The sequence below is a fragment of the Pleurodeles waltl genome, chromosome 5, assembly GCF_031143425.1.
Source record: "Pleurodeles waltl isolate 20211129_DDA chromosome 5, aPleWal1.hap1.20221129, whole genome shotgun sequence".
Taxonomy (NCBI): Eukaryota; Metazoa; Chordata; class Amphibia; order Caudata; family Salamandridae; genus Pleurodeles; species Pleurodeles waltl.
The window spans coordinates 740265348-740282535 of record NC_090444.1 but is presented as its reverse complement, the minus strand read 5'-3'; the positions used below and the strand labels follow the sequence as shown (position 1 = coordinate 740282535).

Here is a 17188-nt window from a genome sequence, read left to right as displayed (position 1 = left end):
TGGTGCACACGTATGATCTGTTTTTGCCTATGACACAAAATTCCTCACGTCCATGACAATGTGGAGGAGTTTCCATTCCATCACCTACCAAATCTACAAACACTTAGAATGGCAGCAAAGCCACAGTTAGAATGGTAGCTCAAAGTTTAACAATCATTTGAAGCCAAACAGAGGACAACTGTATATCGTAATAAAACAACACAAATTGCAATGCCTTTGAGCACATACATCCATGGGTGTAATCTTCATACCTTCAAATTTGTGATACCATGTCTATAATGTCCGTTAAAAGGGAGAAAAAAAGAGGGATTTCTGACTCCTCGCTGCATAGATTGCCATATTGTACAAGGGTTGTATGGTTCAGGTAGTTTCAAGCATTCTTTTTCAAAGTTGTAGGTGTCTTGTAGCATTACAAACTGCTAGGTATTCTCCAACATGTTATTATTTTGCAACTTTCACCTAGCCTAGTCTCTGTGATTTCTCTATTCTTCCAAGGGAGGTCTGTGCTGGACCGGGCGCTAAAAAGCCAGGTCTCACTGTCCAACCCACACCTGGTCTGTTGATCTTAGGTATGCGCTTATGCTGACCTGCTGTTCTTAGCCTCTCTGCCCTACATTGTTGTGAAGAGGAACTTGACTACAGTGGACAACCTAGTACAGCCTATCTCACTGAGGCCCTACTCTGACTGACCTTACTTTTCCAAACAACTACTACTGTCCACCAGCCAGCCCGATCCATTTAGTTGGGTACACCTCGTTGCTTGATGGGAAATTTCACACTCACACCCCCCCCCAGCATTATTCACTGAGTGACGCTCTTGATATTTGACACCTATTGATTGGGAGTATGCAAATTTGAGAAGTTCAGTGGTCTGACACTTCACATTGTTCGTTCGGCTCGGCTCTTAGGGCCAAGTCAGACCCATGCTCTGACTCAGGCTTGGCTCTCCCTATGAATGTGTTGGCTTTCCCACTTAAATTCTCTATTGTGTTTTGTTTACTACCATAAGCTTTCCTTCTGTCTCTTTACAGAGCTCTTGGAGCCTGCTTTGAATTTCACAAAAACTCAAATCTGGAGAAAAAAAATGATTTTGCCAAATGTGAATTTACACACACAAATTCATTTACCTGCGTCAAGCATTATTATATACATATGATGCAATTTTATGTGTGAGAAATTCCACTCGTAAGTGGGAGGGTGAGCGTTCCAGGAGGGATGAGTCTTGAAAAGGATTTAAACATCTCCAAACACTGACCTTACCTGCAAAATAGATGCACTCATCAATCGCTTCCAACAGCAACATGTTTGCTATCTTCCTTGTGGATCCCTAAAACATCATGCAGCGTGAGTGTGTGTAGTGCATACCATGAGTGCTTTGATTTTGAGAGCTATAGAGTATGGAAAGCAGTGCATAGCCTCTATCCAGTAATACACAATACGATACAATACAACACTTCACAGAAATGAATTGACTTCTCTTTGGTTCATTAAACAATTTCAATGTAATGTTAGTGCATCAAAATGATGCAATAAAATAGAAACATTATTCGGAGCGTTTCCTTTCTATTTGTAAAGCCAAAATTGGGTGTGTGCTTCGTTCGCTTCCAGGCAGAATTATTGCATTATCTAAAGGTAAAGTCACTTTGAAAGCGAATTTTTCAGTTAAGGGCAAATTTCTCTCAAGGGCATGCGATATCTAAAAGACGCATTTTGTTAAGTATTGGGATTATCGTGGCTTTCTTTGCATCTAACATATCACGAAAGCAGGGCGACTCGACTGCATCACTCCTTCCTCTGAAGGGCAACTGACCCTTCCTGGCGGTTCCCTGCGAACTCTCCCGTGCCTATAACCGTTTAAACTCCTAGCTCTTGGTTCATTAGCAATACATTTTCAAACCATAATAGGATTTATACTAACATTTAACAGCAGTCTCTGGACAGAATATGCACAATTCCTGATGTAAAAAGACAGGATAAACCACATTAAAAGATATTTTAAAAAGTAATTGTGCGGTCTTGACACTTATCTAAAACCACGCATTTACAAATGAAAAACTCCAAAAGCATTTCGCAATGCCATTTACTCATGTACTCATATTATCTAGTCACGGCGATGCCCTGTGCACGTGTCCTCCCTCAGTCCGCCACCTACCAGCGTCTTTCTGTTGGTGTAACAGAACCAGAAGTCCGCGGACTGGTTGTGAGGGGACAGCTGTTGAGTTTCACCAGAGTCCTTTGCATTGCGACGCCAACCGACCCAAAGGGATGCCTGTTACAAGTCCACAACCACAACATTCGGCGACAATGAGGACATAACTCGAACCGGAAAGTTTGCTGAGGAAGTACCGTCTTCGGGTACCGGAAGGCTGAGGTGGTGTGGCACCCGACGGACCCCCCAAGATTCAGAACAGCTAGCTGGACCTCCATTCCAATCTCCTGGTAACCAAGAACAACTCGAGCCATTGGTGCAACATGACATAACGTAGACACCATACATGACCAACATAACACAGCCTGACGTAGCATGCCGTGACACAACCTGGCATAGCGTAAAACTTTCCTGGGCGCACAGAAACTCAATGCAAATCTGCGCTCTTCACCACCTAGCTAGGGATATAAAGCGCTGCATAAAAAATACAAACGGACAAAGGCAATCACTTTAAGCCTCACAAGGGGTAGAGATACAAATAGCGATACAGTAAAATAACATCTTGTAATGTAACGTAACAGAACGCAACAGCTGAACGTGACTTCACATGACAGTCTGTCACCAAGGCAGGTTGGCTACGTTCATTGCAAACGCTGCTTACAAATTAAAAACTTCCGTTGGTACCGTGGACCCCCGTTCCATTTATTCGTGGCCCGCCACCCTCTCAACGTGTACCGTAAAATACAACGCATGCCATGGCCATGCCCCCGTCACTCACTGTGCTTCTGCTGCGCCGAGGTGTTCACGCGCTCACGCCACCTCCCCTGCCCAGCTGCCAAATGCGAGCGCGTGCAGCGAGCAGCTGTTCCCTTCGCGGCGAGGCTGTGCTCCTCAGCTGGTCACATGCCCCTCCTCTGACAGACCCTGCAGCCTCGCCAGGGGGGGCCGGGATCCGAAAATCATTATTGCCTTTCTTGAAAAACCGTTTCTTGACGGCGGCACATCACTAAAACCCCGCTGGCCCAGGCGGCGTTTCTCTCTTTGCACCCAGTCAGTAACCAGCAAGCGAGTCACAAGCTAGAGGCTCACTGGGTAGGAATGCCAGGAAGCTTGCTGTGTGTTGTGCAACTGATAGCATAGCCCGAATAAAGTGATTGGTTGGGGCTCTAACGCTGAGCCCTTTGTAAAGACAATTCTAGTTATGTATTCGTGTCTTGAACTCAAACGCCCGATTGTTATGTTATGTGTATTTATATTATAGAGTTTTCAGTGCACCTTGCAACTCCCCGTGCACAGTTAACGTAGTGTGCAACCGCTCTGCTCCGTTACAAAGGTACAGCATATTTTGTACAATAACTGGCAGATTCATGCAAAGTGAGACAAACCAGTGCAAAATCTTGAAAGGCTAATTTCTGTCCAGCGTAAAAGGTATTTTGCGCTGGATAGGTATAATTTTCTCTGCACCTTGGGGCATTGCGCTCATTTAACCACTTTGCGTCAAGGGGACGTCACATGGGCGGATTAGTGCTTGCCCCAATAGTTTATGAAGCAAACCACGATCTACTAAGAAAGCCAGGCAAAGCTTTGTGTCATAAAAGTGTGACCCTTTGAACAAGGCACTAAGGAGAAATGCTTTAATGTCTCCCAACATTCCACCCTTTGCATGCGTGCTGCACTGTACATCACACTTACAATGTGTGAAATGTTTAAGAATTTGTGTAGAAATGTGATTTTGTACTGAAGGGTATGCTTTTAGTACACATTCTATGCAAGAAAGCACACACACTCCCTTACATGGGGCAAGAATTATTCGAGGCGCAGTGTTAGTGAGCAGCAGGTGGCCGTGTTTTTTTTAATAAATAGGGCTCTGCGCTGCTTTTTATTCCATGCGCAATTCAGCAACTTCAGTCGCTGCGCTGCATGTTAAAAAATAATGGGACATATTTACAAAGAACTGGGGCAGCGCGGCGCTGCACCAAAATTGGCAGCGCCACGCTACGTGAGTTCTGAAACAGGGATGTGCTGCATTTACACAAAAATGGCGCATTCCTAAATTAGCTGCCTAGCGCCAACGCAGCCACCCTTGCACCATGGTTCAAGCATGGCTGCGTTGAGGGGGAGATTGTTTTTGTGCAAGAAAGGGATCCTTCCTGCACAAAAATAATCTTCAATGGTGATTTGCACTTTCTATGTGTGCCGCAGAATGCAGCACACATAGAAAGAGAAAAAAACAAGAAGAAATGAGAGCATTTCTCCTGGTTGTGCAATGCTAATGCCATCATTGGGATGGCGTTAGATTTTGGAGCTGCTAAAGATTTACGATTTCTTGTAAATCTGGGACCATGTCAAAATGCAATAGGTGTTGCTGTGGAACGCCCGCAGCTACACCCATTGCATGCCCCTTCCACGGAAAGTGCAGCATGTGAAGGGGTCGTATTTACAAGGCAACGCTAAAGCAAAAAAAGTGGCTTAACGCCACCTTGTTAATACAGCGCAGTGTACAGCACTACCGTAACGTCAAAAAAAGTGACACTCTGGTGGTGCTAGGGTCTTGTAAGTATGCCCCAGTGTATCTGTCCCCAAACATTTCTTAAAGTTTGCAGTCGTGAGTTGTTTTTCATAACATATCTGCAAAATAGGATAACACTTTGGCTTTATCATTACCATTTGATTGCTGATGTGTGGCTATATTATAAAATGTATGCTAAAACGGTCGGTCAGCACTACAAAGGTCAACTTCTAGAAAGCTTTTGGTGTCGCTGGCACATTATGTACTCCATTACACCAGTTCACAAAAAATTGTCAGGGCACAGATAAGATGCCTTGCTCAAACATTCTTGTACAGCCAGGGCCCAACTGGACACCAAAATTAGCCCCACACAAAAGGGTAAAACAGCAAACCAGAGCAGGGGGCAGATATTATAATGGGGCTAAGGAGTCATGGGTGGGTCATGGCAGTCCATCCAGTTCTGGAAGCAGCCCCTTACACTGCAGCCTAAGGGCCAGAGGGCCAGATTGATACATAAGCAAACAATGCCTTACAGGGGTATATTCTTGTCAGTTTGAGAAGCAATAGCAGAGCTAGTCACCATTGACAACCAATGTATGGACAACTAGTACTTTATATGTTTCTTTACAGCATTGCCTTTGGACCCCAGTCACACACAAGTATCTTGACAAATGACATGACATGTTGACCAATGGATCGTAAATAAACAGATATAGTATCTAAGTATTCAACAGTTTGTTGTGTTCACATTTGCTTTTATAGGGTCAAAACTTTTTCAAGCCCATGGGCTGTGCCATAAGTAGTGTGCCTGGGAATGGAAAGCCTGTTGGCTACCAGCGATCTTTGAGTTTGTTATTTGAGTTTAGGAAACAGTACACACATCACGACTTGAACTCAAAAAGATTAAATAATCGGATTTAAGCTTGTATTAATATCAGGACTGCAATTACCACCCACTTGGCCCTACCATTTTAAATGAAGTCATGCTGTATCGTTTGGTGTGATAGTGAGGTGGGTCTCCAATATATGATTTCCACAAATCCTTTCCTAAATGTTTCAGTTGGTTCCTAGAAGTGACCACATAAATTTAAACATTTTGCAAACTAACAATAAGTTTCATGCATATAGACATGTATGTGGGTACATGGCTGTCTATGGAATCACTATCAGCAGAAAGGGAAACCTCCTCAAAGGAATTATCACCAGGACCGGCTTTAGGGCAGTGCGACTGGTGCGGCCGCACTGGGCGCTGAGCTGCAGGGGGGCACTGACCTCAGAATGGTACAGGGTTGAGCAATTAACTTACAATTTAAAAGCACCTGCTGCAGAGTTCCTTGTGTGTCCAGCTTTTAGACAGCAAAAAAAATGTCAAGATAACTCTTGTGATGAATGTTCCTGCTAAAGAGAGATTAGAATTTGTCTTATCGCAGTTTTGACTCTCCAAAATGTAGCACAGAGGGATAATAGGCCTACTGCAAAGAACAGATCTGTATTTTATATGGATAGTTGAATTGATTAGTAAAGCCAGCCTTTACCAGCATTTTAAAAGAAATGAAAATGGATGTGAGAGAGGAGCTATGGAGAGACGAGGGGCACTTTTGCCAGGTGGTAGAGAAGGAATCTGAGGAGGAGGTCATGGTAAGGCGAACACCTAAAAAGATTGTTGCACTGGGCAACACCAGTGCTAAAGCCGGCCCTGCTAATCAGCATCTATAGTGTGAAGACAATATTGTGTCGTCTGGCCCAAAAGGACAATTAAATGCTTTTCGTTTGTCCCTCCTTGCTGCAGTTTTGTTACTGCCTTGCAGACTACCCCTGTTAAATGCATAATTGCACGATTGCCCATATGTTTGACAGCGAGCAAACTTCTTTTTCTTTTTGTGTCTCTCCTTCGCGCTCATGCTCATGGCGGCCATGGCCCTTTGAATCGGCTCACTTTTGGCAACTGTTTTACTTTTCATTTTCAATTTAAGTGGTAAGAAAAACCCTGTTAGGAATTTGCAATGCTAATCGCTCTCACTTGAGCAAATGCGAGACCCATTGCATTGCAAATGCTTTTTTATTTAGCACTTGATTAAGTTGTTGTTGCCACAAATCCATCTTTGAAATACACCATGTATAGGTTTGCAAATTCGATGCCAAGCTGCATCCATTGATCACATCTTTCACCTGTGTAAATAAATATGTCTGATTTAAATAGAAAATAAATATTGTTAGACAAATTGAACACAGTTCTACACATAAATATGTGGGTACTATTATGTGGGATATCTTGTTTGTTGAGGACATCGGCAGCCACTGCTAAGGCTGAATTCTGGGATATATTGGTGTACAGTGACTCTATGTCAAATCTCACCTTTATCTTCATAGTGGGATCAAATGGTAAGTTCCCAAGTTTCTTACTACAAAAAGCATAGAATTTCTCACATACATTCAGGTTTTAGGAACAAATGGCTTCAAAAGGTGGCAATATAAGAGCGATACCAACAAGGATCTGCACTGAGAAATAATAGGTCTTTCCAGCAAATTAGTACAGTTTTTATGGATTGGACAGTACAAAGTGGAGGTCTTTAGATTTAAAATAGCCTGGAAAACTGAGTGTCTTGGAATACTCTTTTGGTGTAGCAGGCATTTGACAGCTTTTGGGCACCCCTAATGTAATAGGAATACAAGAACTGTATATCCATGCAGGGACGGCACAATGTTTGCAGTGACCTGTGTTTTTACATATAATTTGATGGAACATTAGGAATAAGTTGAGATAATGAATAATTTCCATGTTATTTGTGTGTGACTGGGGTCTGAAGGAAATGCTGTGAGGAAATACATGAAAGTATTAGTTGTCCATTTATTGGTTGACAATAGTGATTAACTCCGCTATTGCTTATCAAACTGACAAGAATCTATCCCTAAGGGGCACTGTTTGCTATATGTGGTCTCTTTTCTATTTGATATTACTTTAGAGTTTGGATTACTTAGAAGATGCACTATATTATCTCATTAGGTGAGAAGTATGGAGGCGGCCTGACCTGATGTTTAAAGGATCCAGGGTGTGTAATCTAATGGGACCCTACCCATATATGGTATATTTCCATGTGGTGAACTACAGTTTCACTGGATGTATAGCATGGTATTGGATGTACAAAATAAGAACAGTAAGTATTAATAATTGTTGTTATAAATATATGTAGATGGTCACACGATAGACATATTAGTTGATAGTATGTGTCTTACTAATATCCACTGAATGATGTATTGCATTTTTGTCGATAATTGTGTTTTTCTTTCCCTCCTATTTGTTGTCAAAACAATATCATGATAGAAAATGTATATTAATTCAAAAGATTGATTTTGTCAACTTCATTCTTTTCCTTTGTCTGTTATGTCATGAATTCTACTAGTACATGTACTGGAACATGTGTTGAACCATGTTTATTTACTTTTGGACCTATGGACTCTGGTATCTCTTCCATTTGTTTATGTATGCTATGAAATCTCTTATGACTGGTATATCCAATATTGAGAATAATTTGTTGGATGTGTTTGATATAATTGTAACATGTGCTATGAGACATGTGGGGGGGCATGTTTGCTTGTCAGTCCACAATGTATATTGTGATTGTTTTTAATATTGTTTTAAGACAGTTCTAAAATCCATTGTGTCCTTTGTATCAATGTAGGTGGTAGGATAATGTATTTAAACAAAAATACCATCTCTCGGTGTTTGGAAGCTGCACATTGATCTTTGTATTTTAGGTTTATTTTAGTTTTGGTATATTATGTATTGTATTTGTGATTTTATGTAGGTTTTTGTCTTTGTAAAATGACAGCCCTGAAGAAGTTCACAGTGGTGAACGAAACGCGCTGGCTGTGATGTTTTGCTATAACACTTTGATCTAAATGTCTACTGTACAAGCACAATAAAGATACTATGGAACATTCTACAGTTTGATTTGGACTTTATCAATTTATTATTTACTGTAGGTGCACCACTACACATATTTTTCCACACATGGAGTCATTTGGATATCCCCAGTTATTTATACTTGTCAGAATGATCAGTTTGGCACTATGTAGAGCATGTAAACCAAGGGTGGTACTGGACATAGAATTGCACACACTCCTCTCTTCACGCCAGACAAGTTAATCTATGGACTAATTCACAAAAGAGCAGTACGGTTATGCCCATAATGTTAATACAGGTACACATCCTTTGGGATTTTCACAAATACCACAGCCTTTACATTTTGATGCCCATTTTTAACAGAGAACCAGCAGTATTCTGCAACTGAACATCTTTATGCTCTGTTGTCTTAATTATACAGCTAGTGTAAATGGTGCTAAATTACTCTGTGAATATTTAATACGTGTATTTCCAGGTCCCAGTTTATTCTTAAATGGAAAAAAAATATTTGTAATGCTTTCAACTATTTTTCACTGACTTTTTCAGATAAAAATATCTGCCATGCCGGTAAAAATATAGGCCATGACAAAGGACTAATCCATTCCTAATTTGGACTTGTGATTGCTGGTGCTGGGCACTGGCACTCTTTTTTGGGGGCATGGGCTTATTTTTCTACATCAGACTGTGACCCAGAGTAATGAAGAGAAAGGTAGAACTGAGAAAAAAAGAGGAACACAAATATAGAAAAACAATTACAAATGGAGAAAGCGGGGCTAAAAACCTACACAAGTGAGGGATGAATCAGAAAGTGTATGGTGGTGGAAGAAAGTGGCATATAGTTGAATCAAGACAAGGGGAATTTGGTATTTGATAACCCTGCCATTTAGTAATTCCTTCGGTAGTCTCCTAAGAAAAGCTTAGGGCCTCTGCGCTTATTTGTTTTATGAATTAAGCGCTCAAATCACTACACACAGCTCATGCACAAGAACCCTAAAATGCTTGTTATTACAAACAAAAACAACAGATACTTTTGGAGGCATTGAGGTAATGCACAAAGTAGCACTCACCCCACAAATCTGTTCTAAATCAAGTAAATAATAGTCATAGTAACAGCCTGCCATATTTTACATGGGGAGGTGAGTGAGGGGAATATAATTTATATTTTTTTCTACAGATGTAAAACACACACAGGGCAAATGAACCTGGCACTTTTTGCGTGCTTGAGTAATTCTTAAAGTACAAAAACACATTTTTCCTCATTCTGTATCACACAAAACATTTTGAAGCGGGGCAAACATGAATTAAGAAACCACTGCTAACCACGGGGAATATGGTTTCCATATAAATAATTCGAAGGGTCTAGCAGGCATTTAAACTAAGAAACCCTAGTCCATGAAAACTTGTTAAAAATAGAAACAATACCTGTTTTCTCATTATTATTGCTATTCGGTTAATAAACCTGGGTCCTAATGATTTTGCCTCAATCTTCATCTTACATTACAGATTTGAAAATTGGAGAAATTGCATTTTCACCATTTCTATGTAAACATAAGAAAACAGTATGCAACCTGCTTAATCCATGATTCATGCAGATGCAAAAACTACCTGACCCACGCTCTAAAATATATGCAGCAAAAATGTTGCAAATTATTTTTTCCATGGTGTCTTTTTTGCACTGGTGTACATTTTCTATAACATGCCTGTTATGTCGAGAGCATTACCCCAGTGTCCCTCCATCATTTCAAGCCTGTGCAATATGAGGCAGTCCTGACTCCATAGACACAGCCTCCTTCTTTTACATAAAAAGCCCCTCCTCCCCAAACCCTCCTGTTTGCTTTTGTCTCCCAAAAAGACACACACTGTCTGGCAGTGGAGGGGCCATGTCGGCAGCATCTTTGTGTTTCGGGGGATAAGGATTCACCAAACACTTTATCATTAAAGGATTTTTTCTGGCGTGTATCAGGAGAGACCAGGGTTGGCTGTGAGCAATGCAGTCTGGTTCAGTAGCAGCAGGCATGCTCTGTGGAAGTGGAGAATAGAGCATCTCCATTGGGAGTGTCCTGGATGTGGTCTGGTTGGCTGCAGCACAGTTGGGGCAACAACCTCCAGGAGAGCGGGAGCATTATCCTGGAGCGGGGTTCAGAGGCTAGAGACCCGCAGTGCTGCTTTCTGTGGAGCCTTGACAGACTCTGGCGTGGAGGTAGGGATCCAGTGGACAACTTAAAGCTTTATTTATATATTTTTTAAATGGTTTAGATCCTCAGTGTATGGTTGGCGGTCCAGCGTTATCCTCATTGGTTACACTAATGCACAAAGTGAACAGTGATTTGTGCATTAGTATACTCTGAATTGCATCTTAAGTCATTTCTTTCCAGTCTCCGCTGTATATAAGGTTACTTTGGAAAGGAAAGGGTGAGCTAAGAGGTTTCAGCAAACAATTGACGAGGCAGTGGCTAGAGCACTATCTAAGACTCCAAAGTCCAAGAGGGCGAAATCTCCATCATCTCAGTTCTTCGTCTGGTCTGTCGGATGCAGATATTCATTCAACTTCTTCAGGGAAATATGTCAAAAGAGAGGAGATGATGTGGGGGATAATTCTGTTTTTTCTTCCTTTCTGCCTATGAGGGATTCTACAGACCTGTATGTTCAGCCTTGCTCTCTGGCAATGCCATTTCATTGTAAGATCAAGGTTCTGGTTGTTTCAGATTGGATTTGGCTAAAAAAAGTCAGTTACAAGGTTTCTTCAAAAACTGTATATGAGGAAGGAGGCAGAGGATTCTTTGCCACAAAAGATGAAGGTGGTTGCTACTCTCGCTAGTTTAATAAGCAGAGCAATCTTGAATCCTGAGACCCGTGCTCCAATGGATGTAACCGAGAAGAAGGGGGAAGCAGCTTTGCATAAGACTTTCTCCCCAGAGAATTTGACTTTGAAAGCAAGAACATACTCTGCCTATGTACCTTAGTCCATGGCCAAGGAGTTTGATGAGCTATCAGAGGCCATTCAAAAAGGCACTTACTGTTCAGATCTGCTGGTGATACTGGAATTACTTTTGAAATTGTTGGTAAATATTTCAGCAGATGTCATCAAATCCACAGCTATGGTATCAGATGCTGTAATTTCACCATTGAGGAATTTATGGATGAGGGAATGGAAAATAGAGGCAACGAAAACATCTGCGCTTTTGAAAATTCCCTTAGAAGGAAGAATGCTGTTTGGGGCCCAACTGGATATTATAATTGCTAAGGCCTGTAAGGATTGCAAGCACACCCTTCCTTACATAAGTAGATCCTTTACTTCTAGTAAGAAGGCCTGGGGTTTCTCAAGCAGATCTTCTCTGAAGTGGGAATGCAACGCTTGGTTAGATCAAAGGAGAAAGTATCAGTATCAGCCTAGGAAAACCTATTCCAGAGTTGAGTTTTCCAAGCAGACTGGGCTTAAAGACAAGAAGTCATCCTGACAGTGATGGTATTCCAGTCAGAGATGGAATTCAGACCTTTCTTCAACAGTGGCACTTCCCTCTACCTACAAGACGCATATCTTCAAATTCCTGTGCGAGAATCTCATCAACGTTTCTCATATTTGCAGTAGAGGAGCAACACTTTCAGTTCAAGGTTCTACCCTTTGGTTCATACTCCTCACCAAGGGTTTTCATAAAAGTGTTGGTTCCTCTAAATGTGATTTTGTAGAAAGAGGGATATATGTGCATCCATATCTGGATGCCTGTCTGCTGCAGGTGTCATAAAGAGAAGTGATGTCTCATAATACGGTCAGTGTCATCCAGGTCCTTCAGCAACACAGTTTTTAGTAAATTGGGAAAAGTCAAGTTTCTCTCCTCAGAGCAAAATTGCAAACTGCGTTGGGTATTGTATCATTGCCATAATCAAGAATGCACAAAACACAATCTCAACCTGGTTTTGACAGCATTAAAACTCCAAAATTGGCACACTGGATGCAATTTCAGGGAGACCCAGGGGTGACTGTGTTCTTGGTACCCCAGGCATCTTCTGATGAAGCACATTTTGAGTCACTCAAGCACATTTCCTCTAGCTCTGAACATCAGGATTCCAGTGTCTCAGTCAATGAGATAAGAGCTTCAAAAACATCAGCAAGGGTAGGCCTCAACTCATAGTTATCCCAACGGATGCAACCTTGTAATGATGGGGTGTATGGTTGGGTTCCTGTTAGATCAAGGGAACCTGGTCTTTGATTCAGGCTCAGAGGTTGTCGAACTGGAGAGAACTGGAGGCAAGAAGGAAATATCCTACATCCTTCAGTCCCTTCCTTAAGCACAAACATTTTCTGGTCCAGGCAGACAATGTTTCCGAAAAAGCATTCATCAATATAAATAAGTAAGGGGGAAACAAAATCCCAGTCTCTGGACAAGATATCTGATAAGATCTTTCGATGTGCCCAAAAGACTGTGATATCTCTGTCTGTGGTTTGTATTCAGGGAAGAGACAATATGGAAACATATCTTTTAAGACTGGAGATTCCTTCATCCATCCATTTTTCCCTTCACCCGACCATCTTTCACAAGTTGATAGGCAAATGGGGAGGGGGCTCCGATCCTGGATTTGTTTGCTTCAGAGAACAATGCAATAAATAAAAGGTTTTGTTCCAGGTGGAGGGAGAAGAAGGAATGGGTGGTTGATGCTCTTTCATGAAGGTGGCCTCCCGATCTTCTCTATATGGTTCTTCCTTTCTCTCTGATACGGCTCTTCCTAGTGAGGTTGAGAAGGGAGATGGTCCAGGTCATTATGATAGCTCCAACATTGCCCCGCTCCAATTGGTATCCTCTCCTGAAAAGTATGAGAGTGTCAGAGGAGTGGAGAGTTTCAATAGTGCCCTATTTCCTCCTCTTTCCAGTGTTGCCTCTTCACTCCATGACGAAGATAAACTTGATGGCTTGGTATTTGAAAGGAGGGGGTTTACAAGGAAAGGGCTTTTGCATGAAGTTGCTGTAACTCTCTAGGCTTCTCAATGGGTTCTACTCTCAGACCTTACCCTAGGAATTGAAGGGTCTTTACTAGGTGGTGCAGTTCCAGGTAGTTAGATCCCTCAATAGTTGAGCTGGGTTATATCTTGCAGTTTTCACTTGAAGGATTTAAGGATCCATTTGTTGGTCCATTCACAGATCTGGTGGTGCTTGAAAAAAATACGATGGAAGGTGGAAATGTAATGAAAATGATAAGATTGTTTTTTTAAAATCTGACCATGAGATCCACAACTCCAAACACAGCACTGCTGCATCCCAAAGAACCAATAGATGACATGACTTGTTAGTGCTACTTTAGATCAGTCGATCAGCTGGTTCAGTAGCTATTATTGATAAAATCATTTAGATGAATAAGAACAGGAAATGCATCCTCTGTAAACATGATCATACTTAGCAGATGAACAACAACAGAGTGTACCTAGGAAAATGTTAATCATTTATAAACAAAATTGTGCAAACCTTTCCTTTCAACCCTAAGGGACATATGAACTTTGAGTACGGTACCACAAATGGGGGCGTGGCCACGGAGCCGAGCATGGCGCACGCTTAGCTGATCGGCTCCGGAGGGGCCGACTTTAAATCGGTGCCTGGACGCGCTGAAGCGGGCGGTCCGGTGCCCAGAGTGGAGTGGGACGACTGCTGTGGACAGGGGAACCGCGGAGGTGCGGTCTCGCCCCCCTGGAGCGAGCCCCGAGTGACTGGGGCTGCTCGGAGCTGTGGGGAGGTCGCGGCCCGGCCGGCGGGCGGGGCCGAGACGCGCTGTGCCGGGGGGCTCCCCGTGTTGGAGCATTGCAGGTGAGCGGCCGACGCTGCCGGGGCGGCTTGAGTGCGGCCGCGACCCCGGGGGCGGCCTCCGGCGGACTCGTGCGCCCCGGTGCGGGCCTGGACCCACGTGGGTCGCCGCCGGATTGCGGCCGCGGCCCCGGACCGAGCGGTACGCTGCGCCCGGCGCTGGCCTTGAATGCGGGCCCGCCCTGAAGGAGGGGTGCAGACCGGGGCGCCCGGTGGGGGCACCTGCCGGTGGCGAGTCGGCCTCCTGCTCGGGAGGCGGAGCCTGATGCTCCCTGACTGAGGGACTACGCACAGCGGAAAGACACGGAGGCGGGGGGCCCCCCGGGGCTGTCCGGTGAGGGGTCTGCTTTGGGTGCGCCCCCCTGGTGAACGCACGACCGGAGCTCTGGTGTTTGCTGCCCGGGAGCCCCCGAAAGCCGACGACGGGACTTACTACACCCAGAGCCGCACAAGATGAGTTCTGACTGTCCTTTGTGGGGCGAGACAGCGTGGAATCGCCTTGTGCCATCTGCCGTCATCTACCAGTGTTGGGGGCCGGATGCCCTTGTTCCCAGGTGCGGAGCCCCCTTTGATTGACCGGACCAACCCAGACCGGAAGGCCTTGCTACACCAATCGCTTATACGCACAACAACGCAAAGCTACGAAAGCATGCTATCCCCGGTTTAGCCCAAAACTGGTTTCTTGCCTATGGAGTAGATGTGACGAGACCGGGGAACGGGGCACGGCGTACTTGTAGGAGGCTGGACTGGCTTGTAGTGAGTACCAAGGGGTACTTGCACCTTGCACCAGGCCCAGTTATCCCTTATTAGTGTATAGGGTGTCTAGCAGCTTAGGCTGATAGATAATGGTAGCTTAGCAGAGCAGCTTAGGCTGAACTAGGAGACGTGTGAAGCTACTACAGTACCACTTACAGTAGTGTCATATGCACAATATCATAAGAAAACACAATACACAGTTATACTAAAAATAAAGGTACTTTATTTTTATGACAATATGCCAAAGTATCTTAGAGTGTACCCTCAGTGAGAGGATAGGAAATATACACAAGATATATATACACAATAGCAAAAATATGCAGTATAGTCTTAGAAAACAGTGCAAACAATGTATAGTTACAATAGGATGCAATGGGGAAACATAGGGATAGGGGCAACACAAACCATATACTCCAAAAGTGGAATGCGAACCACGAATGGACCCCAAACCTATGTGACCTTGTAGAGGGTCGCTGGGACTATTAGAAAATAGCGAGAGTTAGAAAAATAACCCTCCCCAAGACCCTGAAAAGTGAGTGCAAAGTGCACTAAAGTTCCCCTAAGGACAAAGTAGTCGTGTTAGAGGAATAATGCAGGAAAGACACAAACCAGCAATGCAACAACTGTGGATTTCCAATCTAGGGTACCTGTGGAACAAGGGGACCAAGTCCAAAAGTCACAAGCAAGTCGTAGATGGGCAGATGCCCAGGAAATGCCAGCTGCGGGTGCAAAGAAGCTTCGACTGGACAGAAGAAGCTGAGGTTTCTGCAGGAACGAAAAGGGCTAGAGACTTCCCCTTTGGTGGACGGATCCCTCTCGCCTTGGAGAGTCGTGCAGAAGTGTTTTCCCGCCGGAAGGACGCCAACAAGCCTTGCTACACGCAAATCGTGCGTTTGGCGTTTTTGGACGCTGCTGGGGCCCAGGAGGGACCAGGAGGTCGCAAATTGGACCTGCAGAGAGAGGGGACGTCGAGCAAGACAAAGAGCCCTCACAGAATCAGGTAGCACCCGTAGAAGTGCCAGAAACAGGCACTACAAGGATGCGTGAATCGGTGCTCGCCGAAGTTGCACAAAGGAGTCCCACGTCGCCGGAGACCAACTTAGAAAGTCGTGCAATGCAGGTTAGAGTGCCGTGGACCCAGGCTTGGCTGTGCACGAAGGATTTCCACCGGAAGTGCACAGGGGCCGGAGTAGCTGCAAAGTCGCGGTTCCCAGCAATGCAGCCCAGCGAGGTGAGGCAAGGACTTACCTCCACCAAACTTGGGCTGAAGAGTCACTGGACTGTGGGGGTCACTTGGACAGCGTCGCTGGATTCGAGGGACCTCGCTCGTCGTGCTGAGAGGAGACCCAAGGGACCGGTAATGCAGCTTTTTGGTGCCTGCGGTTGCAGGGGGAAGATTCCGTCGACCCACGGGAGATTTCTTCGGAGCTTCTGGTGCAGAGAGGAGGCAGGCTACCCCCACAGCATGCACAAGCAGGAAAACAGTCGAGAAGGTGGCAGGATCAGCGTTACAGAGTTGCAGTAGTCGTCTTTGCTACTATGTTGCAGGTTTGCAGGCTTCCAGCGCGGTCAGCGGTCGTTTCCTTATCAGAAGGTGAAGAGAGAGATGCAGAGGAACTCAGCTGAGCTCATGCATTCGTTACCTAAAGTTTCCCCAGAGACAGAGACCCTAAATAGCCAGAAAAGAGGGTTTGGCTACCTAGGAGAGAGGAAAGGCTACTAACACCTGAAGGAGCCTATCAGCAGGAGTCTCTGACGTCACCTGGTGGCACTGGCCACTCAGAGCAGTCCAGTGTGCCAGCAGCACCTCTGTTTCCAAGATGGCAGAGGTCTGGAGCACACTGGAGGAGCTCTGGACACCTCCCAGGGGAGGTGCAGGTCAGGGGAGTGGTCACTCCCCTTTCCTTTGTCCAGTTTCGCGCCAGAGCAGGGGCTAAGGGGTCCCTGAACCGGTGTAGACTGGCTTATGCAGAATTGGGCACATCTGTGCCCAACAAAGCATTTCCAGAGGCTGGGGGAGGCTACTCCTCCCCTGCCTTCACACCATTTTCCAAAGGGAGAGGGTGTCACACCCTCTCTCA

The 17188-nt window shown here is 44.4% G+C and overlaps 1 protein-coding gene across 1 annotated transcript in view; it reads right to left on the bottom strand.

Moving 5' to 3' along the window:
• RASGRP3 (RAS guanyl releasing protein 3) overlaps positions 1-3199 on the bottom strand; it is a 368221-nt gene extending 365022 nt beyond the window's left edge. Inside the window, exon 1 of the mRNA XM_069234699.1 lies at positions 2928-3199. The gene's annotated coding sequence lies outside the window, so the exon portion shown is untranslated. The remainder of the gene's footprint in view (positions 1-2927) is intronic.
• Positions 3200-17188: the final 13989 nt, after the last annotated feature.